The sequence below is a fragment of the Macrotis lagotis genome, chromosome 4 (assembly GCF_037893015.1).
Source record: "Macrotis lagotis isolate mMagLag1 chromosome 4, bilby.v1.9.chrom.fasta, whole genome shotgun sequence".
Lineage (NCBI taxonomy): Eukaryota > Metazoa > Chordata > Mammalia > Peramelemorphia > Peramelidae > Macrotis > Macrotis lagotis.
This window is the reverse complement of record NC_133661.1, coordinates 264,835,925-264,861,792: the sequence shown is the minus strand read 5'-3', so window position 1 is coordinate 264,861,792 and position 25,868 is coordinate 264,835,925. Positions and strand designations below refer to the sequence as shown.

The 25,868-nt window shown below is 33.8% G+C and overlaps 1 pseudogene; it reads right to left on the bottom strand.

Annotated features, from left to right (window-relative positions):
* Positions 1-5,985: 5,985 nt before the first annotated feature.
* LOC141522903 (nucleoporin Nup43 pseudogene) lies at positions 5,986-24,696 on the bottom strand (annotated as a pseudogene).
* Positions 24,697-25,868: the final 1,172 nt, after the last annotated feature.

The window sequence follows — 25,868 nt, the reverse complement described above, 5'->3', positions numbered from 1 at the left end:
AGCCCCTCAACCAGGAAAGAACTCAATCCTCAAACACAATCTCTTAGAGAAGGAATGATTCCTGGATAAATGAAGTTCCTGGAGAGTTTTAGAGGGGGCACCATCAGTTTCCTGAGAAGGAAAGGATTAAATATTTGGCTCCAGAGATAGAGGAACTGTTGAGAACCCTCAAAAGGGTATGAGCCCAAAATGAGTGAAAAACAGAATCTTGAAGTTTGCCCACCAATACCTTGAGCTATCTAGACCTGTGAAGTCAAACTCAAATAGAAAGAGAGCTACCAAACCATGCATAAGGATCTCTGTTGGCTGTTTTTTGACTTAGAAAACCACAATTGTTTATATATTTCTTTTCAAGTAATACACAGCACTTTTAAACTGACTTGGACACCACACAGGAATCTCAGAGGTTGCATGTTGAGAGGTGAGGAGTGTTTGATACCAGATCCAGATGATACAGATTCAGTGGAAAAAAGGTATTACTAATCTAGTAACCCTGAGTTCCTTTTCTTTCAGGCTTTAGGGGCAATCCAAGTCTATAAGGTAGTTCTATATAAACCTATGAGGCAGTACTGGAGGCTTTGTTTAGGTTTCTGGAGTTAAGATATTATTCATTGGAGTGCTACCTTTTTATTAGTAAATTTCTTTTTAACGTGTATTTCAGACCCTTAGGACCATAAGTCTGTAGGCCTGTTTAGAAACCAGGAGGAATATTTGACTTACTGACTAGGAGAGAATTACATCAACTCTTTATGGGTTACTGTGAGTACTTTGTATTGCTTCATATTTTTTTATGAGGTGAAATAAAGCCTGGACTACTGTCTGATATTCATTGTTATCTTGAATGCTTTTTTTGGAGGAATGATTCCATCTTTTTGATTGAAGGAAATCTCACACAAATTATCAGAAAACTCTTTACAGCTGGCACATTAGGGATTGACTTTTATATGAAAGGACATAGTAAAATAAGAGGAAGGAGACAGTGGTCTTCAAATTATCTTATCAAGGACAGAAATATAGTAACATGGAGTCAGATGATTGCATCTTTCCCTGGTCAACCAGTAATTTTTTTTTTTTAGTAAGAGAATCATAAATGCAGGATAATAAAGGTTGGTAGCAGATCTGCTGTCTGTGGGTATAGCAGTCATATAAAGCAAGAACTTTTTATGCTCAAATAATCAGAATAAAAGAATTTGGGAAGGATTAGAGATGATCTAGTGTCAGAGAAGTGGGGTGACTTATTTGAGGTCACATGACTAGTTCAGAGAAGAGCCAGGATAAACATTTAGGTTTCTTGACTCAAGTTGAGTACTTGTCTTTTCCACTATTTCATTCCCATTAACCTCTCTCAAGAGTCACACATTTAATTAAGAAGACATGACAACCCTTGAAAACCTGAGATGCTGGATAAGTCTCTTCTGTTCTTAAAATATCACAGAAGACTTAGTTACTTTCTTCAGTAGTATGCAAAAATAAAGGAATAAAGTAAATAATGACATTAATTAATATAAAATAAGCTTTAAGACTTAATTATATTTACATTTTAAAAAATAGACAACATCTGTTTTGGTTGAAGCTGTTTTTATACAAATTGATTTTGAATTCACAAAATTTTGACATTCTTTAACATGGAAGTTTCTGGTACCTATCACAGTGACTTGCACATTGTTGTTGTTATTAATTTTTAGTCTTATCTGACTCTTTGTGACCCCATTTGGTGTTTTCTTGGCAAAGATACTGGAATGGTTTGCCATTTCTTTCTCAAGTCCATTTTATAGATGAGGGAATGGACTAACAAGATTAAGTGATTTGCCCAGAGTCCCAAAGATGGTAAGTGTCTAGGGCTAACTTTGAATTCATGAAGATGAGTCTTCCTGACTCAAGATCTGGCATTTTATCTACTGTCCACCTAGTTGCACATAGTAGGTGATAAACAGATGCTTATTGGCATGAATCATATTGGATATTAAGTATAAAAAAGCATGCTTTAATGATCAATCCATTATTCTAGGTCTAGCTTTTATTATATAGATTATAGGTTTTCAATGAGATAAATCAGGATAGTTTCCATTCAGACCATTGAAGGTAGTTTTCTCCAATTCTTGGATATATTTCTTAATCCTATGTGAGATGGTGCAAGATTAGACTAAGATATTTCATCTCCATTTGGAAGGAAGAGAATAATTCTGTTCCTCAATATGTCAATATATTTTTCAGAGTTTATCATTCCATTGAAAGGAAAAAAACAAAAATACTTAAGACATTTATGGATAAAAATAAAAATCCTTAAGACATTTATGGGTATCTGTTTTACATGAAGAGGAATACTTTTTTTTTTATGAATTTGACTGATTTTTGAAATGCTTAACTTTTTTTTTTTTTTGCAAGGCAGTGGGGTTAAGTGACTTGCCAAGGTCACACAGGTAATTATTGAGTGTCTGAGGCCGAATTTGAACTCAGGTACTCCTGACTCCAAGGCCAGTGCTTATACACTGAAGCCACGTAGCCTCCCCAAATGCTTGACTTTTGTCAGCAACAATTACTACATTTCTAACAGTCATTGAATTATTTATTATTATAATTTTCACTTTTTTTTTTAGGTTTTTACAAGGCAAATGGGGCTAAGTGGCTTGCCCAAGGCCACACGGCTAGGTAATTATTAAGTGTCTGCGGTCGGATTTGAACCCAGGTACTCCTGACTCCAGGGCCAGTGCTCTATCCACTGCGCCACCTAGCTGCCCCCGTTTTTGAAGGAACATCCTTTCTTAAAAGAATTAAAAGCAAAAAACAGGAGTGAAACCTCATCATATAGCACAAAACTAACCAGCTGTCAACTAAAGATAAGGAAATCGACTCAATTTGGTTTGATATGGTCAAGTTCAGATGTCACAAATCAAACAGATGTCAGTAAAAGCATATGTGTAGGGTAGCTAGGTGGCGCAGTGGATAGAGCACCGGCCCTGGAGTCAGGAGTACCTGGGTTCAAATCCGGCCGCAGACACTTAATAATTACCTAGCCGTGTGGCCTTGGGCAAGCCACTTAGCCCCATTTGCCTTGAAAAAAAAAAACAAAAAAAAAGCATATGTGTGTGACCACTGATATCACAATTGAATCATATCAAAATTATTGCTTCTTGTAATTTGCACACAAGGAAAGAACTTGTCTAAGGCAGGGAAGGGAGTTTTTCTCATTGGCCAAACCATACCCAAGTTAGAGGGCTGAGTATAGTTAATTATATCTACATATGCATGTACATATACACATATATACATGTATAAATATATGCATATGATAAACCTAGAAATATGGAGGGAAGAAAGGAATAAGCATTTTTAAAGCATTTTATAATTATCTATTTCATCTCATAAAAACTATGAAATAGGTGCTATTAATATCCTCATTATACAGTTGAAGAAACTGAGTGAAACAGAGGATAATTGATTTGTCCAAAGTCAAACAGCTAAAGTTTCTGAGATCAAATTTTTTTATTTTTTATTTTATTTATTTAGGATAATGGGGCTAAGTGATTTGCCCAAGGTCACACAGTTAGGTAATTATTAGATGTCTGAGGCCACATCTAAACTCAGGTCCTCCTGACTCCAGGACTGGTGTTCTATCCACTCTACCATCTAGCTGCCCCTCAAGATCAAATTTGAAGTTGAGTCTTCCCAAATACTGGCAGAATCCTCTAACCATGATACCATCTAGAAGCTTGGGTCAAGTAAGAGGGGAACAATTATTTTACTTATAAATGAACCAAAGGTAGAAGGGAGAGTTAACACTGAATGATGTTCAGGATCAAAAAATATTGTGACTATCAGAACCTGGCTGAAACTAATAAAATAAAATGCAAAAGGGATACATGTAAAGTATTATTTACTCTTGGCCTCAAAAAAGCAACTTTAAAAAATATAATATGGACTAGTACAGGAGAAAGAACCCAGTCAACTTAGTAGATTGTAAACTTAATGTGAATCGGCATTGTTATATGGTCATCTACTTATAAAATGAAATGCAAAAGGGATCACTGTAAAGTGTGACAGTGGTCTCAAAAAATCAGTTTTACAAATATAAGATGGAGGAGTACAGGAGAAATATCTTGAGTGTCTTAGTGGATTGTAAGTTTAGTAAGAATCAACAGTATTATATGAACATCATCATAGTTAATACAAGTTTGGATTACATTAAGAGAGCCACATCTTCCTGGAACACTGGGTTGATAGTCCCTTTGTACTTTATATATGGAGACTATATATGGAGTATTATGTTTCATTTTCAGTGCCATGAAGAACATTAATAAACTGGAGAGCATCCAGAGTAAGGTAAAGAGGATGTTGAAGGGTCTTGAGTCTATATGAGAATCACTTGAAGGAACTAGAGATGTTTAACCAAGAGAAGAAAAGACTCATAGAGAACTTGGCAACTGTTTTCAAATATTGGAAGGGTTGTCAACTAGAAGAGAAATCAGATGCATTCTCTTTGATCTCAGTGAGCAGGAACAAGAACAGTAAAGAGAAATGGCAAGTTGAGACACAAAGTAAAGACAAAAACCAATAATCCAAATTTTCTAAAACTTAGAGCTATTTAAAAATGATACTGGTTGCTTTTGAGAAATGGTCATTTCCCTCTTATTAGAGGTTTTCTAGAAGAAATTGGATGTCTTATCAGGTATTTTATAGTAAGGATTCCTTTCAGGTAGGGATTGGATCAGATTACCTCTGAGGCCCCTTAATATTCTGGGACCTTGCTTTTCAATTATTATTTTACCATATATATATATATACATATATATATATATATGTATATATATATATGTAGGAATCAGAAAGCTTTTAAATGAAATTTAAATTAATAGTATTAGAGAAATATTTGTAATTAAATTTTGGAAATTTAAAAAATTTCAAAACATCTTCATAACAGAAAATTTTAAATTTTCAAATAAAAATAAAATTTTTATCTAGGTATAAGAAAATATTTAGTTTAGAAGCATCATTAAGGAAATTAGAATATTTTCTCATTTTCAAAAATATTGACATTTTACATTCTAATCTTTGAAGATAATACTTATTCCTTTAATTCCAATTAACATTTTTTTTTCTTTTTTAGAAAGCAAATATGGCACAGTTGATTTAGGGCAAAAGAATTTGGATAAAAAGAAATAATGATTAAGGATAAACAATAGTTGATTAAGAGATTCCTTTCAGTGACTACTAAGAGAAAATGAAACAGACAGTTGTCAGAGTTGGTTTGTTAGTCTCAGGGCTTAGCTTAGTGCCTTTGCTACACTAAGCCTTCAATGAATATTTGTTGAATGTTTCAAACTCACCAACAATGAAGAGTCTTTTGAACTGATAAGGGTGAAGATAGCACAAAGGATAACCTTTTTGCCCTGTGTTACAATTATTATCTTACAATTCAAAATCTTCACATACGGAAGCTTTAGAAAATCAACTTATCTATTTTCATCATTGCATCTTAAGCATTAGTAGGATGAAATGCAGGGATGAATATGACTAAGTTTAAGATTCTTAAAGTTTATAATAGCAACTCAAAGATGTCTTTAGCAGTCTAGAATTTTCAGTTTTTTCTATGATCAGACACGTTCTTAAAATTAAGTAACAGGCCTGCCCAACTATCAAAATGTAAAATTTTCTTTTCACTTTAGATGATTCCACACTTAACTCAAAGATGTCTTTAGCAGTCTAGAATTTTCAGTTTTTTCTATGATCAGACACTTTCTTAAAATTAAGTAACAGGTCTGCCCAACTATCAAAATGTAAAATTTTCTTCTCACTTTAGATGATTCCACACTTAAAATGAAGGTTTTAAATAAAAAGTCTACTTAGAACTTTTTATTCAAAAGGCCAATACTGTTAACATATTGACAAATCAAACTCTGAAATGAGATTTTACATTCATAATATTTTCATGAGAAAAGTTGTCAAGATCCTAAAATGTCAAAATAATTCACATACAAATTTCATATTTCATAGTAACCTAGTGATCTTTTGCAAAATCAGTGCTGGGGTCAGGAATTGGATAAAATTAAGATGATTAATTTTAATATTAAATAATGATGCACTACTTCAACATTGGTGAAAAGGTGAGGATTTTCCAGGAAGATTTATGGAGGCACCCCAAGGACAAAGGGATTCATTTTCAAAATAAGGGAACACATGACCTAAATTTCATGGGTAAATGGGAAATCAACTTTTAGCTTTATGAGCCTTCAGGAGAGACACTGGCATGCTCCCTTGTCTAACATCACAAACACTCCACATTCCATCTTGACCACAAACAAGGTGTTGCTGATTGGAATGTCTATCAACACAGTGGAGTGGAACTCTGTCTCCAGTCAGTGACATTATCTGAGAGAGTTCATTTCCTTGCTGTTTGAAATGCCCTATCTTTAGCTGTCCAACAGAGTATACTTTGAAAATCTCAGGAGCTTGAAGGGAATATATTGTTGCTTGTTTTATCTGTAGTCCATACAGTTTCTTTGGAATCAGTTCTGAAGAGACTTTTTCTGCCATCCTCTTCAAAAGTCACAATTTATGGACACACAAAATTAGTACATCATGCATTTCTATAGGAAAGACTGCCCAGTAGTAAATGTTTCTTAATCAATTTCTGCTTCTCTGAAAGGGTCTGATTATTTTGATGATGAAGAAAAGTATCAAATTTAAGACCTGTGGCCCATAACACTCCCAAGTGCTACCTAACTGTATTAAAATATAATTGAGAAATATTTAACAAAACAAACAGAAATGCAATAAAGCACAGGTCTTATTAGTATGTAGTTTTCTAAGTCTATATGTGATCCTAGGGATTCTTATGTACAATTTAGTGGTCTTTGTTTCTATTTGAGTTTAAAATCACTTATGAAGATGAAACAGATACAATTCTTTCTTGATCAAAAATTTGCAAGTCACCCTGGTTTTGGATGTCACCTTTTAACTAATAGTTTAACTAAAGGGTTAACTAACTAAACCCTATATAAAAGCTCAAATTACCAAAATTTCTATTATATCATATTGAAATACCATTTCATAATCCTATAGCAAAGGTATCTGTGGATTCTAAAGGACTTGCGATGGAAAATAGTGTCCTTATTCCAAGAAAGAACTATAAAGTCAGAATGTAAGTCAAAACATACTCTTTTCACTTTTTATTTATTTATTTTTCTTTCTTTTTTGATTTTTCTTTCACAGCATGACTAATATGAAAATATGTTTAACATGATTGATGTAGGTTATTTATGCACAGATTGCTTGTTGTCTTTGGGAGGAAAAGGAGGATTATGAAATGGTATTTCAATATGTAATGGGAAGGAGTACTTGACTTCAAATCCAGCCTCAGACATTTAATAATTACCTAGCTGTGTGGCCTTGGGCAAGCCACTTAACCCCACTGCCTTGCAAAAAAAAAAATAAACCAACCTAAAAAATGTAATGGAAATAAAAATAATCAGCAATGGCTTAAAAAAAAGACTTAAAAAGTGTCTCTATGGGCTGTAGACTCTAGGGAGCATGGCTACCAGAAGGTTTTGCTAACTTTCTGGCATTGATCTCCATAGTGGAGAGGAAAGAACTCTTGTGTAACTCACTACAACAAAAAAGCCAACAAACTGACTCTCAGGAAGTTTACCACTTGTAGAAGTTCTATCAAAGTGAATAAAAGAGCCCAGAATGATGACTCATATAAGGAAGAAATTCAGTATTGCTACCTGACAAAGGCCTAGAAAATACATTGATTATGTAAAGACTGGCAAATTGCCTTCTGTGGGGGGTGGGGGGGAAGGGAAGTAAGATTATCGGGGAAAAATTGTAAAACTCAAAATAAAATCTAAAAAAAAAAAGAAAGAAAGAAAATACATTGATTAAGGTCCTGGAACCTACACCTGGTGTGTCTTTTCAGATCAGGTAGAAGGACCAGAGTTGAAATCATGACCCAATTATGGAGACACTTAGAGCAAAGGGCAACCATAGAATCTAGAAATTGTGAAAGCCAACATGTCCCTCCAACCCTTGTGGTAGTTTTTCCCTAAAAGATTTTTTTTTTTTTTTTTTTTTTTTTTTCAGGGCAATGGGGCTAAGTGGCTTGCCCAAGGCCACACGCCTAGGTAATTATTAAGTGTCTGAGGCTGGATTTGAATTCAGGTACTCCTGACTCCAAGGCCAGTGCTCTATCCACTGGGCCACCAAGCCACCCTCTAAAAGATTTTAAAACCCTTGAGACCTGATTGGCTCAGGGAAATAATGTTCAGGCTAATGGCCTAATTTCTTAGTCACCTGAGTATAAAACAGCCATGAATCTCCTCAATTCACCTCTTCATTGAATATCCTCTTGTGAAAAATGGATAAGTAAATCTCCTTTTATTAACTGTTGCATGACCTTTCTTTCCTTTATCATCCCTAAATTATCAGATAACTAATGTGAGTCAATTTCTAGTTGCAAGCACTAAACAATATACTTTTATTAATGTTGCAATCTTTCTTGCTACATCTTTAAATATATAATATTTGCATATATTTTTGCAATATATTTCTGCAGGTGATATTGTTAGATTACTATATGTAATAGGATATTATGTTTTGTTTCATTGATTTACTACATGTTGTGTTGCTCTGTGTTCTATTAATTGTGCCATATGTTATATGGGTTACATGCAATAATGCCAGCTGCAAGCAGCTTTTATTTGAATGGCATCCATTAGTTCCCCATGTGAACATCGTACCAAATACCTGACATAATTATCTGTGATTAGGCTAATTGTTGATTTATATTGCTCCAATGGAGGAGGTCCTAGATGTTCAATATATATAGCTCTCATAATTTTATGGGGCTAGAAATTTTTTACTATGGTGAGAAGGTAGGGAGATATTGAAGTTTTTCAAAGAGCCAAATGGAGCATCAAAGCTAAGATGAAAAAATTTGAGTCAAGTGAGTAAAGAACAAAAACCTGGTTCCCCTTCATTTAATTTTTATTTTGGCTCAAATATATTTACACAGAGAATATCTTAGGAATCTCTGATGTTAATTTTTCTGGATACAAAGAGTTTCAATTCAGCCCCAGATAGGAGGATAAAAAAAGTTTTGGGGTCACTCTTACTTGAGTCGTCTTGTCTGAATATGATGGCTCTTAGATATTGATTTCCAAATCTCAGCTAAAAAAACCTGTCCTTAACAGGGATGAGATCTTTTTAATTTATCCTACCTTATTGAAGCTGAGGTGACCCATTAGTGATTATGAAGAAATAAAACCAAGATATTGGTAACAAGGAGCAACCATTGAAATTGGCAGCACCAGACAATGTGTTGTTGCATGAGTTGTGCCTCCACATCTTTCATACTCGTGTTTCCTCATGAAACATCTTTAGGTTGTCTGTTTCTCCCATTGCGGGTACAACTAGCATCTGAGAATGAAGATATTGTAAAGTTTTTTTTTTTAATAGATTTTTCAAGGCAATGTTAAGTAGCTTGCCCAAGGCCACACAGCTAAGTAATTATTAAATGTCTGAGGCCAGATTTGAACTCAGGTACTCCTGACTCCAGGGCTGGTGTTCTATCCACTGCACTACCTAGCCTCCCCTTAAAGTTTTTTTTGTTTTTAAAAGTTCTATTGCTACTTTTCTTACTAGGCAATTTTATTAAATGTCTTATCTGTGAATTTATTGTATCCTCTGACTAAGAAAAGCAAATACATGAGGATGAGGATGGGAAAGAGGCAGATTCAGGAACTTAAGCTTTATTTTTTAAAAATGGCTTTATTTCTTTTATTGATTCTAGACTAAAAATAAAACACTGTTCTGTATAGATTATAGGTTGAATTTAACTCATAGATATTATCTTTGGGGCCATCTAGTTTAATATGTTCTTCTTTCCCTTAAAATATTTTTTTTTATCAAGAACTAGAAAAACATCAACAAATATCTTTCTGTATTCATGAGGATCAGAAAATAGTATGTCATAAAATGATGGCTCTATTAAATATAACAGGGGAAAATTTAATTTAGCATGGTAGTAATAACATTGTCCCTTAATGAACTTTATTATACTCCTATTTGTATATTTCTGAAATGTTTCTTTGCTATCCTTTTCTATCTTTTTTTTTTTTTTTTTTTTAGGTTTTTGTAAGGCAAATGGGGTTAAGTGGCTTGCCCAAGGCCACACAGCTAGGTAATTATTAAGTGTCTGAGACCGGATTTGAACCCAGGTACTCCTGACTCCAGGGCCAGTGCTTTATCCACTGCGCCACCTAGCTGCCCCTCTATCTTTTCTTCTTGATATTATTATCATCACCTCTCCCCTCTCCTTACATCTCTCCCCATAAAAGTCCTATTTTGTAACAGGTAAGTATACTTGAGTAAAACAAAATATTTTATGTCTGAAAATGCATGTCTGATTCTGTACCTATAGTCTGCCACTTCTTTACCAAGAATGAGAAATATGCTTCATCAACATCACGACTGGTCATTGAATGGATCAGAATTTTTAAATCTTTCAAAGTGGTTTTCCTTTATAATGTTATGGTCATTGTATACCTAATCCCCCTTGGTTCTCACTTTACTTTGTTTCAAATCTTCTCAGATTTCAATGACTATATTACTTTTATAATTTATTTCTGCACAAAAATGTCCTATTATATATTCACCATTCCCTAACTGATATTCATCCCCTTTGATTCTACAACAAAAACTACTACCAAAGGGTGCTATAAATATTTTTTGTACATACGAGTCCTTTCCATCTGGTTTTGATCTCTTTATGGTTATGCAGAATTTAATGACTTTTTTAAGTATAGTGTAAAATTGTTTTCTAGAATGATTGGACTAATTTTTAGCTCCACCATTGGCGAGTTCATCCTTCCATAGCTTCTTCAACAATTTCCATTATCATTTTTTTGCCATCTTTGTCATTCTGATGGATGTGAGGTGGAACTTCGGAGCTAATTTAATTTTAATTTCTCTTGTCATTATTCTCTAAATGGTTATGGAAAGTTTGAAATTGTTCCCTTGAAAACTGCCTAGTCATATAGTTTGATCATTTATCTATAAAAATGATTATTATTCTTATTTATTTGTATCAATTTTCTCTATATCTTGTATATATGATCTTCACTGGAGAAATTTACTAAAAATATTTTCCCAATTAAATGTTTCCCTTCTAATTCTAACTGTAATGATTTTATTTGTTTAAAACATTTTTAATTTTATATAATAAAATATTTTTCATTTTATCTCCTGGGATCCTCCCAGTCCTTTATATGGTCAGTAAGTTTTTGACCATATATAGTTGGGGGAAAGTATCTACTTCCATTCTCCTCTACATAGTCTATGATTCAAACTTTTATAACCAGCTCATATATCCATCTAGAATTTATTGTGGAATGTAGTATGAGATGTTGCTCTAAGTTTAATTTCTGCCAGATTGCTTTCTAAATTTTCCTAGCAGTTTTTGAATATTGATTACTTACCCCAATAATTGAGTCCTTAATTTTATTAGGTCCCATGATAAATTCAATTACTTCTGGTTCATATGTACCTAATCTGTTTCATTGACCAACTTTTCTATTTTTTGAGGCTAACCAAATTATTTTGGTGATTACTATAATCACTATTTGGTGATTATAGTTTGCGACTTATTATTTTTAGACTCCATTCCATCCTGCTTAAAAATTTTTTCCCTTGAAATTCTTGGCCTTTTTTAATCCAATTGATGAATTTTGTCTAGTTCTATATAGTAATTCTTTAGCAATTTGATTGGTATGACAATAAATATGAAATGTAATCTACATAATATATTAAAATAACCTAACTATACTAGAACACTTAATTCCTCTCCAATTATTTGTTTCCCTTTATGTAAAAGTTTTGTAGTTGTATTCAAATAATAACTGTGCATGTCTTGGTAAATAAACTGCTAGATATTTTATATATTCTGCAATAATTGTGGATAGAAATTAATTTTTAGCATGATGAATGAGTAGAATATTCAGTTTAATGAACAGACATGAATAGCATATTCATGAATAGGAATCAAAACTTCAATGATTCTTATAACTTTATTTTATATCTTACCACTGTAATGACATTCCTAATTGTTACTATTTTTAATTTCTAAGGTTTTCTAAGTGAACTATTACATTGCCTCTTAAAAAATTAAGAACATAATAATTATACATAATTTATAATGTCTATTGCATGTTTCTTTTTTCACTATTCCAAGTTTTTTTTAAAGAACGTAATTATAATGGTTAATATATTTAGAATGATCTCAAATAGTATTGATGACGATGAACATTCTCATTCAATTCCTGATCTTATTGAAAATGATTCAAGTGTTTCTTCATCACAGACTCTAGTAATTTTTGGTTGTAAAGGGCGTTTTGTAATTGGTTTTAGATGGGTACTGTTTACCATATTAGTGAAAGATCTGTTTGTTAATATTCTTTCTAGCATTTTAGTATTTAAAAGTCTTGTACTTTATAAAAGTTTTTAAAACACGTGATTTTCCCTTTTTGTTATTAGTATAATTAATACTAGGAATTATAACATTTATGGTTTTATTATAATGAATTAACCCTGAATTCCTGGTTTAAAACCAAATTTTTCAAAGTGTATAATTTTTTATTTGTCCTCTTTACTGATATTTTAGTCAATAACTTTGTAAATATAAGATATTAGTCTATGATAAATTTATTTGTCTGACTTATCTCTCTTGGGTCTATGTATCAGGACCATATTTATCTTATGAAAGAATTTGATAAGATATTTTCTCTCCTTATTTTTACAAATAATTTTAACAAAAAATCAAGTTAATTGTTTTTTGAATATTAGAATTCAGTTGTAAATTATTCCTGGTTTTTTTTCTCCTCTTGGAAATTTACTTTTAGTTTGTTCAATTCATTATTCTGAGTAAGAACTATTTAATTTCCCTATATTTTTGTCTAATAATCATAGTATTTAATGTTTTTATAACTATTCACCCATTACACTTGTCATAATTTTTGTTGGTATGGTAAACAAAAATTATTTCTAATTATTCTTCTTCATTTATTGGGTTTTTTTTTTTGCAAGGCAAATGGGGTTAAGTGGCTTGCCCAAGGCCACACAGCTAGGTAATTATTAAGTGTCTGAGACCGGATTTGAACCCAGGTACTCCTGACTCCAGGGCCGGTGCTTTATCCACTACACCACCTAGCTGCCCCTTCTTCACTTATTGTTAACTTGTTTATCTCTCTTTTGAACAAAATTAGTAATGGTTTCTCCATTTTTAAAGTTTTTTTTTTTATCAGTTTGATTTTTGTGCTCAGTTTTGTTTATCTTTTTTGATTTTTCAGATTTTAATTTTAAAAGGCTTAGTTTTGTTTTTGAGATTTGTTATTTTTCCAATCTCTCTCTGAGTGTGTGTGTGTGTGTGTCTTTGTGTTTCAGTTGCATTTACCTTACACTTTCTGTCTTTTATTGTTGATTGTGTCTAGGGATATGTATATTTTACCCCCAAGGACTGCTTTGGCTACCCTCCAAAAGTTTTGATATTGTTTCATTATTGTCATCTTCTTCATTGAAATTATCTATTATTTTGATGATTCCTTCTTCCATCAATTTTCCAGTTTCCAATTTAATTTGAATCTTCTTTAAATGACCTTTATTTGGGTGGCTAGGTGGCAGTGGATAAAGCACCGGCCCTGGAGTCAGGAGTACCTGGGTTCAAATCCGGTCTCAGACACTTAATAATTACCTAGCTGTGTGGCCTTGGGCAAGCCACTTAACCCCATTTGCCTTGCAAAAACCTAAAAAAAACAAAAAACAAAAAGCAAAAAAATAAATGACCTTTATTGGGGTGACTAGGTGGCTCAGTGGATAGAGCACTAGCCCTGGAGCCAGGAATACCTGAGTTCAAATCTGGCCTCAGATACTTAATGATTACTTAGCTGTGTGGCCTTGGGCAAGTCACTTAACCCCACTGCCTGGCAAAAACCCCCCCTAAAAAAAACCAAAAACAAAAATGGGAACATAAATGACCTTTATTGATTATAATTTTATCACATTTTAGTCATAAAGAATGACATATTTAATGTTTCTGCTTTTCTCTATTTTATGAAGTTTTTATGCTCTAGCTATCATGTGGGGAATTTTTGTAAAGGTACTAAGAAATGATGAGAAATAAATATATTTCTTTATTTTACCTTTCAGTAGTCACCAGAAACTTATCACATCTAATTCTTCTAGAATTCTATCAATTTCTTAACCTCTTTCTTGACTTTTTAAATTAGATTTATCTGATTCTAAAAGCAGCAAATTGGACTCCCTAACTATTATAGTTTTATTTTCTATTTCTCTCTGTAATTTAATTAGCTTTGCCTTTAATTACTTACATATACTTGGACTGGTGCATACATATTAAAGATGGATATTATTTTAATATTTAGGGTTCCTTCAGGCATAATGTAGTTATCTTGCTCCTCATATCTTTTAACTATGTCTTCATTTACTGTTGTTTGAGAGCATGCTTGTTACTAATACTTTTTTTAATTCTACTAAAGCATATTAAATTCTGCTCCAACCTTTTATTTTAACTTTGTATGAAACTTTTTATTGGATTCTGCTTTCTAATCCATTCTGCTACTCTCTTCCATTTTATAGGTGAGTTCATCCTATTCATATTTGTACTTATGATTATTAGTTATAATTCTCCCATCTCATATATTCATATTTTTTAAAAAAACCTTTTCTCTCTTTCTTTACATAGATGGTGAAAGAAAAGTAATGTGATTTTAACAGTAGAAATCTATAATTGAAGTGATCTGATCCCACTTCTCTGTCCTTCCCCTTAATCTAGTTCAGATTATGATCATGTGTTCTTATACTTTTTCTCCTTTTGAACTTCCTTTATGATCAACTCTTTGAAATTAATGCTATTTTGCTTTGGCCATTCTTCCTGACTCTACCATTCCTCTTAAACCCAGATCTCCTATTTCTTTGTTCCTGTTTGTTTCCCTGTTGAATTTGCTTTATTTCTATATCAACTCTTTTTGTTTGTGGGGACAGCCCTCTTTTGCATAGTTCAGATAAGAGGTACAAGAGGTTTATGTTGTATTTTCTTCTTGATCACCCTGATCATGTTTTTTAAAACTTCCTCCAACTTTTCTTCTTTATTTCTTTGCTAGTATTTTCCTTCCTTCTTTCCTCTCTTAAAACTTATATGAAACAAAATCACCCTCTATGTTCTTCTTACTTTACATCCTCTGTGAAATGAGGAGAGTGGAATTCTAAAGAGAAATTGACTTTTTTTCCCCCTTGTTACATTAAGTTAAGTACTTTATCATCACTGGTTCTTTTTCAAATTTTTGCATATTCCAAATGCATTTAACTTTCAAATTTTTTTCTCCTATGTATATATTTCAAAAGTTCTGTCTAACTTCTAGCTTCATGATGTGTGTGTGTGTGTATGTATGTATGTATGTATATGTATATAGAATTGTTCTTGTAAACTATGCAGGACCATATAAGTCACTGAACTTAATACAGGGTTAACCAGATGGTTTAGTGGACAGAACACTGACCTTGGAGTCAGGAGGGTCCTGACTTCAAATGTGACCTTAAACACTTAGTAGCTTTGTAACCCTGGACAAGTCACTTAACCCCAATCTCTTCTGAAAGGGGAAGAAGAAAGAAAGGAAGAAAGCAACTGAATGCTATATCATCATAATGACCAAACTTGGTTTTGATAAAGGGATATGAGAAAGCATCTTCTCTCCCTTTTTTGAAGATGTAAGGGATTATGGAGGTGCAACACAGAAAATAGTATCAGATTTGCTTGCTTTGTCAGTTTATTTTGCTGAACTGTTTTAGAAATTAGTCTTTTTTTTAAATAAGAGATGACTACTTGGGTGAAGGGTAGGGGATATGTTGGGAAATAATCATTAAGTAAATACTACACATTAACAAAATTTTTAGAAATTTGAGTTGGAAAATGTAGTTTTGTTCACTGGTCAATGATTTTGAAGTTTTGTTTTCTCTATGATGGTGATGAACTACAGAAAACCATGAAACTCTATTTCTAAACAATTGAATCGATCACAAAAGGTTCTGAGGGTAGGGGGTGGGGCAGGGTGGAGAAAGGTCTTAGAGTGGTTCAGGAGAATAACTTGACCTCTTTAGCATTAGCAAATTTTATTATGTCTGGATTATCTCTTCAGATTTAGGTATATTACATTCATATATTAGCAAAGAATATGATTCACTAAAGATGAATGACTCATGTCTAACTATGGTGTGACAGGAAATATATGCCAAGAAGTGTCAGAAAAAACCTATAAAGGATATGTTTCCTATGCATAAATTAAATTTTCTTGAAGAGATCTCAGGTTTAGGAGGAGGATTTTTTTGTTATTGACTGTTAAAAATGGGAAAGGAGAAAGGAAAGGGGTTAGCAAACATACAATATGTTAAGACAGAAATTAAAATTAAATTTAAAAAAATTCTACTTTGAAGGAGAAACAACCTTATTAACTGAATGTGATATTTTGCTAAATTAAACACATGCACACATGCACACACAGTCTTTTTTTTTCTCTTACAAAGTGAGAAAAATTGGGATAAGCAAGAATGAGTTGTCCATAGGAAACAGATCCAAAAACCCTCTGAAATAGTTCAACAAACCCTCATTCTGGAGACTTTCTGTTAACTAAGAAACATCTCTGCTGTGGACCATGTCCTAATATATCTTCCTGTGCACTTCTTCCTGCACCCACTTACCCACCCACAAACAGGATTTCTGTGCAATTGCTCTCTTTCTAATCTTACTTGCTCTATTAATGATCTAGAAAATTGTTGTCAACAGGGTGTGGGAGTTTGGGCCTCTTGAATTTCCAGTAATTTTAGAAAGATAACCAGTAAGATATAATTTGAAGGAAACATTTCCTTGTTCTTTCTATTACTATTTACAATTATGTTTTACCTGAAGGGAATAAAAGAGAACTGCATAAATAATGCAAAAGGATATAGTTTGAAGAAAATATTTAACATATTTGTGACATTTGTTCAAAGAAATGTAGGTGTTTTTCTTCTCAAAGCATACAAAACTTACTAACTTTTTGGAAGCTCTGCCTCTCTCCTTCACCTCAATCCTTTCCTAGCATTCATTGTTTTGGGATATGAGCAAAGGGCTTATCAGCAAATCCTGGCAATCTGAAGACAGTAAAAATTTGGGACCATTATTTGAGACTTTTATTATAGTCTAAGGACAGTGCTTGAAGATGCTGTCTAGTAGTGATGAAATCTAAAAAATCTCAAGAGATTGATTGCAAAGGTATAGGGGCTGATAAGGTAGAATGATAGGAAGCTATGGTCAAGTAGGAGAATTTCAGAGCTCTTAGTCATAGAAGTAGAGCATTTATGTGTGACAGTAAAAACTAAGAATGTGACAATCTTTATTTTTTGAAGAAGCAGGATGAAGGTCATGTGAATTTGAAGGAGTCAATAATCTAAGATGCTAAGGTGTCTGTCAATATTTATAATTAATAGTGTAAAGGAAGGGAGTTGGCATGGAAAGAAGATGAGTTGACAACTGAATTCCCTAAGATATAAGGGAGAATGATTTGGGGTCCAGTAGTTAATTGTCTTTAAGACAAGGAAAAAAAGTAATAAATCAAATTAGTGTAAGCCTCCAAGGAGGAGAGGTTTTCATAGAGTTCCAAGTGGAGGGTAGGTCTAGAAATGGCAGCAGGGAGCAAGGAATATGCCTTTTCCTCTTGGAACCAGTGTTTTGGGAGATGAGAGAGTATAGCTATATCTATCTAGATCTATATAGATCTAGATAGATATAGGTCTATATGTATCCCTTACCCCTTTTATCTTGGAGAGGGTAGTTTTCAGAAATGGAAGGAGCATGAGAGAAAAAGATGAGGGGAAGTCTGTTAACATTATAAATGGGATTTACACTGTACATACAGTTTGATCCAGCAATACCATTAGTAGATCTAAAGAGATCAAAAGAAAGGGTTAAAAAACACCATATTTACAAAAATATTTATAGTAGCTCTTTTTGTAGTGGCAAAGAATTGGAAATTGAGGGAATGGCCATCAATGGGGGAATGGCTGAACAAATTGTGATATATAAATGGGATGGAGTACTGTTGTTCTGTAAGAAATCATGAGGGATGGGAATTCAGAAATGACTGAAAAGACTCGTATGAACTGATACTAAGCGAAATGAGCAAAATCAGAAGAACATTGTACACATTAACAGTAACACTGTGTGATGATCCATTATGATGAACTTGCTCATCTCAGCAGTATACTAATCAAAGACAATTCTTTTTTCTTTATTATTATTTAACTTTTTGTTTTCTAATTATATACAATAGTAGTTTCTACCTATCAGTTTTTGGTAAGATTTTGAATTTGACACTCCCCACCCCCCCAGAAGGCAATCTGATAATCTTCACATTGTTTCCATGCTATGCATTGATCAAAATTGAATGTGTTGAAAAAAAATATCCTTGTGGAAAAAATAAAATATTAGAGATAACAAAATTATGTAGTACATAAGATGACCTTTTTCTTAAAAAATTGAAGGCAATAGTCTTTGGTCTTTGTTTAAACTCCACAGCTCTTTCTCTGGATATAGATGGTATTCTCCCTTACAGATACCCTAAAATTGTCCATGGTTATTGTACTGATGGAATGAGCAAGTTCATTAAGGTTGATCATCACCCCCATGTTGCTGTTAGGGTATACAATGTTCTTCTGGTTCTGCTCATCTCCCTCAACATCAGTTCCTGCAAGTCTTTCCAGACTTCTTTGAAATCCCATCCCTCCTGGTTTTGATTTGTCCAGTCATTCTCCAATAGATGAATATCCCTTTGATTTCCAATTCTTTGCTACCACAAACAGAGCTGTTATGAATATTTTTGAACAAGTGATGTTTTTACCCTTTTTCATGATCTCCCTTTGGTCACAATTCCAAATTGCTTTCCAGGAAGGCTGGATCCAGTTCACAACTTCACCAACAATGCATTAGTGTCCCAGATTTCCTGCATCCCTTCCAACATTGAACATTGTCCTTTCTAGTCATATTGACCAATCTGATAGGTGGGAGATGGCACCTCAGAGCTGCTTTAATTTGAATTCCTCTAATCAGTAATGACAGAGCAATTTTTCATCTGACCTATGGATAGCTTTGAGTTCCTTGTCTGCAAATTGCCTTTACATATCCTTTAACCATTTGTCAATTGGGGAATGGCTTGTTTTTTATATAAATTTGACTTATTTCTTTCTATATATAATTTAGAAATGAGTCCTTTGTCAGAAACACTAGTTGTAATTTTTTTTCTACAATTTATTACATTTCTTTTGTTCTTGGTTATAGTAGATTTGTTTGTGCAAAAGCTTTTTAATTTAATGTAATCAAAATTATCCAATTTGTTTTTAATGTTTTCCATCTCTTCCTTGGTCATAAACTGCTTCTCTTTCTGTAGATCTGACAGGTAAATTATTCTTTGTTCTCCTAATTTGCTTGTAATATTATGTCTAAATCCTGCACCCATTTTGATCTTATCTTGGTATAGGGTGTAAGATTTTGGTTTAATTCAAGTTTCTGCTATACTAACTTTCAATTTTCCCAACAGTTTTTATCAAAGAAAGAGTTATCTCAGAAGCTGGACTCTTCGGGTTTAACAAACAGCAGATTACTATAATCATTTCCTGCTGTCTCTTTTGCACCTAGTCTGAATTCATTGATCTACAACTCTATTTCTTAGCCAGTACCAGACAGTTTTGATGACTGATGCTTTGTAATATAATTTTTAGATCTAGCAAGGCTAAGCCATCTTCTGTTTTGCTTTTTTCCCCATTAAATCCCATGATATTCTTGGCCTTTTGTTTCTCCATATGAATTTAGTTACAATTTTTTCTAGCTCATTAAAGTAATTTTTTGGAAGTTTGATTGGTAAGGCACTAAATAAGTAGTTTAATTCAGGTAGAATTGTCATTTTTATTATGTTTGCTCACCTTATCCATGGGCAGTTGATATTTGTCCAGTTATTTAAATCTGATTTGATTTGTGTGAAAAGTGTTTTATAGTTGTTTTCATAGAATTTCTGAGTCTGCCTTGGCAGGTAGACTACCAAGTATTTTATATTGTCTGAAGTTACTTTAATTGGGATTTCTCTTTCTAGGTCTTGCTTCTATATATTGATAATAATATATAGAAAGGCTGAGGATTTATGTAGGTTTATTTTATATTCTGCAACTTTGCTAAAGTTGCTAATTTGTATCCAGTAATTTTTTTTTTTTGTTTTTTTGCAAGGCAATGGGACTAAGTGGCTTGCCCAAGGCCACACAGCTAGGTAATTATTAAGTGTCTGAGGCCGGATTTGAACTCAGGTACTCCTGACTTCAGGGCTGGTGCTCTATCCCCCTGCACCATCTAGCTGCCCTTGTGTCTAGTAATTTTTTAAACTGATTTTTAGGGTTTTCTAGGTATACCACCATGTCATCTGCAAAAAATGAGTTTTCTTTCCAATTCTAATTTCTTCAATTTCTTTTTCTTATTTCTGATACTAACATAATACAATATTGAATAATAGTGATGATGATGGTCAAAGACAATTCTAAAGGACTTGTGATAGAAAATAGCATTCACATCAAAAGAAGGAATTAGGGAGTTTGAATGTAGACCAAAGCTTACTATTTCAGTGCTTAAAATTTGTTTTATGCTTTATGGGTTTTTTTCCCTCTCATAGTTTTTTTTTTTTGTTCTGATGCTTCTTTCACAATATGATTAATATGGATATATGTTTAACAAGTATACAAGTATAACCTATATTAGATTACTCTCTATCGGGGGGGGGGATAGGGAGGGAGGGAGAAGAGTGTGAAACTCAAAACCTTACAAAAATGATTATTGAAAGCTATCTTTGCATGTAGTTGGAAAGATAAATCAATTACATAAAAATAAATGAGTTTTTACAGGACACAAAGAGGGAAAAATCTGGATTGGATTGAGATTCAGGAGAAGAGTTGATGGAGATGAAAGAATGGGAATGATCAGAGAGGAGGACAGTAGTTTTATTAGTCAGCTGGGGATGGTTCATAATCAGAATTCAGAGTGATAGAAGAGAAAATTATTGATCATAAGATAGAGATAAGTACCAATTATCTGGAGTTCTCTTTCAAGAGAACTGCAAATGGCAGAAGGTGAAATCAGTTCTCTCTGAAATTCATTGGAGGATAAAGGGATTGTCTCTTAGCAACCCCATATTTATTTCCTCTGTAAGAGGAGTCTAAATGCTTAGGTTTGTACTGTAATGCTAGAAGGCTGTGTAGATCCCTAGTGTAAAAACAAAACAAAACAAAACAAAAACATAGTGGAATGTCGGGATTTGACTAAGAATCATATCAACTATTTATGGATACTGAAAATTCTTTTTTTTTATTTTTCAGGATCAAATAGATTGTTCTGTACCTAATATTGTTAATTTGAGTGCTTACACATGAGATTTGGCCCTTTTACCCACATCTGTGGAGGCTTAGATATGACCTATATTCTGGGATTACCATGGAAATGTGGGTGGGGCAAAATGAGCCACAGAGAGATGATTTGGGAGACAATCCCACAAAAAAGATGAAGCATCAGACCACAGCACACAGACAAGGTGTCCCAGAAGTTTTGGTGCAGTTTTTAGTTTTTAATAATTTTGGAAGTATATATATGTTACAAATTTACAAAAAATATAATTTGGAAATATTTTTAAATGTTTATTTTTATAGCACTTTTAAATTTTATTTTTTTATTTCAATCCCCCTAATTGAAGATGGAGAATTTTGAAGAAATAATTAACTGCATTCCCTGGTCAGGTGAATTTGAGCCCACATTAGACTTATTGTAAGTCATCTGAAAACTATTGTGAAGCCATCAAAATTTTGTCCTTTGAGGGGCTGCTAGGTGGTGCAGTGAATAGAGCACCTGCCCTGAAGTCAGGAGTAGCTGAGTTCAAATCTGGCCTCAGACAATTAATAATCACCTAGCTGTGTGGCCTTGGGCAAGCCACTTAACCCCATTGCCTTGCAAAAAAAAAATCTAAAAAAAAATAAAAAAATAAAAATGTTGTTCTTTGATTTTAAAACTAGGGTTACAAATGCAATTCTTTTACAGTCATTAAGCAGCAGCTGAATATTTTTACAGTTTGAAAATCAACCACAATTCAGCATAGCATGAGATAGTGGTTATATCTTTATAAAGAAATATATCAATATTTTTACAATTTAAATATCCACCTTTCAAGCTTTTTTTTTTATTCATTTGTACTTCTAGAGGGATTAAAGTTTAAAATGCACTATGGCTTTTGGGACATAGAATAAGTTGAAGAGAAGGTAGTCAGGTCATAAGAGACATCAGCCCTTCTATCATTTGTGACTAAGTTCCTTGTAAAACTGTCTGCAACTGGTGCTTTCACTCTTTCTCCTCTTCTCAGGATCTCAATCATTCCAACTGAAACTACTCTCTTCAAATTTACCAATGATCTATTAGTGACTAAATTCAATGACCTTTTTTCTTAGTCTTCATTCTCCCTGACCTTTTGGTAGCCTAATTGATACTGTTCTCTCTAGATTTTCAGGACTGTTTCCTGATTGTCCTCCTACCTATCTGATCTCATCTATGTCATGCCCTCTTATTGAAAGGGTTCCACAAGACCCTCTTCTTTTTTCCTTGTATACTATGTCATTCATCATGGGATATTATCAACTGTCATGGATTTAATTGCTATCTCTATGCTGACAATTCTGAAATCTACCTAACTACCCAACCTCTCTCAGTTGTCCTCCAGACTCTCATCTTCAACTGCCTTTCAGGCATATTGAACAAGATATCTAATAAACATCTTAACTCAACACATTCAAAATGGAACTCATTATCTTTTGTTCTTTTTTTATTAAAGATATTATTTGAGTTTTACAATTTCCCCCCCAATCTTACTTCCCTCCCCCCACCCCCACGGAAAGCAATCTGTCAGTCTTTACTTTGTTTCCATGTTGTACATTGATCCAAATTGAGTGTGATGAGACAGAAATTATATCCTTAAGGAAGAGACAAGAAGTCTAAGAGGTGACAAGATCAGACAATATGATATCTGGTTTTTTTCTAAATTAAAGGGAATAGTCCTTGAATTTTGTTCAAACCCATGGCTCTTTATCTGGATAGAGATGGCATACTCCTTTGCAGACAGCCCAGAATTGTTCCTGATTGTTGCACTGATGGAATGAGGGAGTCCTTCAAGGTTGAACATCACTCCCATGTTGCTGTTAGGGTATACAGTGTTTTTCTGGTTCTGCTCATCTTACTCAGCATCAGTTCATGCAAATACCTCCAGGCTTCCCTGAATTCCCATCCCTCCTGGTTTCTAATAGAACGATAGTGTTCCACAACATACATATACCACAGTTTGCTAAGCCCATTCCCCAATTGAAGGACATTTACTTGATTTCCAATTCTTTGCCACCACAAACAGGGCTGCTATAAATATTTTTGTACAAGTGATATTTTTACCCTTTTTCATCATCTCTTCAGGGTATAGACCCAGTAGTGGTATTGCTGGGTCAAAGAGTATGCTCATTTTTGTTGCCCTTTGGGCGTTGTTCTAAATTTCTCTCCATAAAGGTTGGATGAGTTCACAGCTCCACCAACAGTGTAATAGTGTCCCAGATTTCCCACAACCCTTCCAACAATGATCATTATCCTTTCTGGTCAGATTGGCCAGTCTGAGAGATGTGAGGTGGTACCTCAGAGAAGCTCTAATTTGCATTTCTCTAATAATTAATGATTTAGAGCAATTTTTCATATGGCTATAGATTGCTTTGGTCTTCTCATCTGTAAATTGCCTTTGCATATCCTTTGACCATTTGTCAGTTGGGATTATCTTTTGTTCTAACTCCTCTCCATAACTATAGAAAGAATCACCATTTTCCTAATCCCCTGGGTTCAAAAACTAGGAGTCTTCCTCAATTCCTCACTATGTCTTACCACCCCACCAATATTCAATTTGTTGCCAAAGTCTATTGGTTTCACCTTTGAAATGTCTTGCTAATAGTTTCCCTTCTTTCTGCCACATTGAAAGAAGTCCTTATGGGTGCATGTCGGCACTATTTCAAGAATCTGCAGGTGCATCTGTCTGCCTCAAGCCTTTCCCCACTGCAAATCCATCCTTCATTTAACTACCAAATTAATTTTCCTAAAGCACAGGTCTTTACCCATTTCCCCTCCCTTTAGTCAACATCATATAGGATTCAAGATAACATCCTATGTTTAGAGTTTGAATCCCTTCAAAACAGCTCCTCATACTTTTTTTCTTATACTTTATACTTCCTGCCATGTGCTCTTTGATTCAGTGACACTAGTTTTCTGACTGTTCCCATGAACAAGACTCTCCATCCCTTGCTTCCATGCATTTTCTCTGTCTCTAATGCCTGGAATGTTTTCTCATCTCTTCCCACTAACTTTTAAGTCCCAATTAAAATCTCACCTTGTACAGGGAGCCTTCCTCAACCCCTTTTTAATTCTACTGCTTTCCCTCTCTTAATTATTTCCTATTTACCTTGTATATAGCTTGTTTGTATATGTTTGTGCTTTGTCTCTTCCATGGGATTGTGAGCTTCTTGAGGACAGGGACTGACTTTTACTTCTTTTCGCATTCCTAGCACTTAGTAGGTGCTTAATAAATGTTAATTGAATGGAAAGAATATTGTAGCTAGTTTTTGAAAATTTGGGTCATGCTGTGACCTTGGGTAGATCACTCATTTTCTCAGAGCTATTATCTTGTTAGATAATAAAATTTATTCTGATTATTTCACCTGGTTATTGTGAGGAGCAAATTAAATAATATAAGGCAAGAATTCTCAACTACAAAATACTATTTTCTATAGCACTTTTAAGATTGATATTATCAGGGGCGACTAGGTGGCGCAGTGGATAGAGCACCGGCCTTGGAGTCAGGAGTACCTGAGTTCAAATCCAGCCTCAGACACTTAATAATTACTTAGTTGTGTGGCCTTGGGCAAGCCACTTATCCCTATTTGCCTTGCAAAAACCTAAAAAAAAAAGATTGATATTGTCTTGTTTTAACCTCATATAAACCCCTTGAGGTTGACACATCTTGTTATCCCAATTTTACAGGTGAAGAAACTGAGTTTTAGAAAGATTAACATGATTTGTCCATAGTCACGCAACGTGTCAGAGTTGGGATTTTAAGCCCAAATCTCTCCTTGCAAACTCAGCTCTTTTTGTTCTGCAAGAGGTTTCCCTGACTTCAAACCCAGAACATCGTTCATTGAACCAATTAGTTGGAAAGAAACTTGGATTAGAATTACAACTCGGCTAATTTACTTTCTGTGTTAACCTCTCTTGGCTTCAGTTTTCTCCTCTGTTAAATAATGGTGTTATATTGGCTGTCTTCTGAGGTTCATTTCAACTCTAAATCTATGATCCTATGAACTTGGAAGAGGTTGAACTGAAATTTTGTGAGTCGGGAGAGTTGGGTAGAATACCCTCCCAGGGGGGAGGGGGAGACCACCTTTGAGATTTCAGGTATTGCTAGAGACTTGCAATATCATTCCTCTTCCCATTGCCTAAATCTCAGTTCAACCTCTTCCAAGTACATAGGATCATAGATACAGAGTTGAAATGAACCTCAGAAGACAACTAATATAACACCATTATTTAACAGAGGAGAAAACTGAAACCAAGAGAGGTTAACACAGAAAGTAAATTAGCCGAGTTGTAATTCTAATCCAAGTTTCTTTCCAACTAACTGATTCAATGGACAGTGTTCTGGGCTTGAAGTCAGGGGAAACCTCTTGCAGAACAA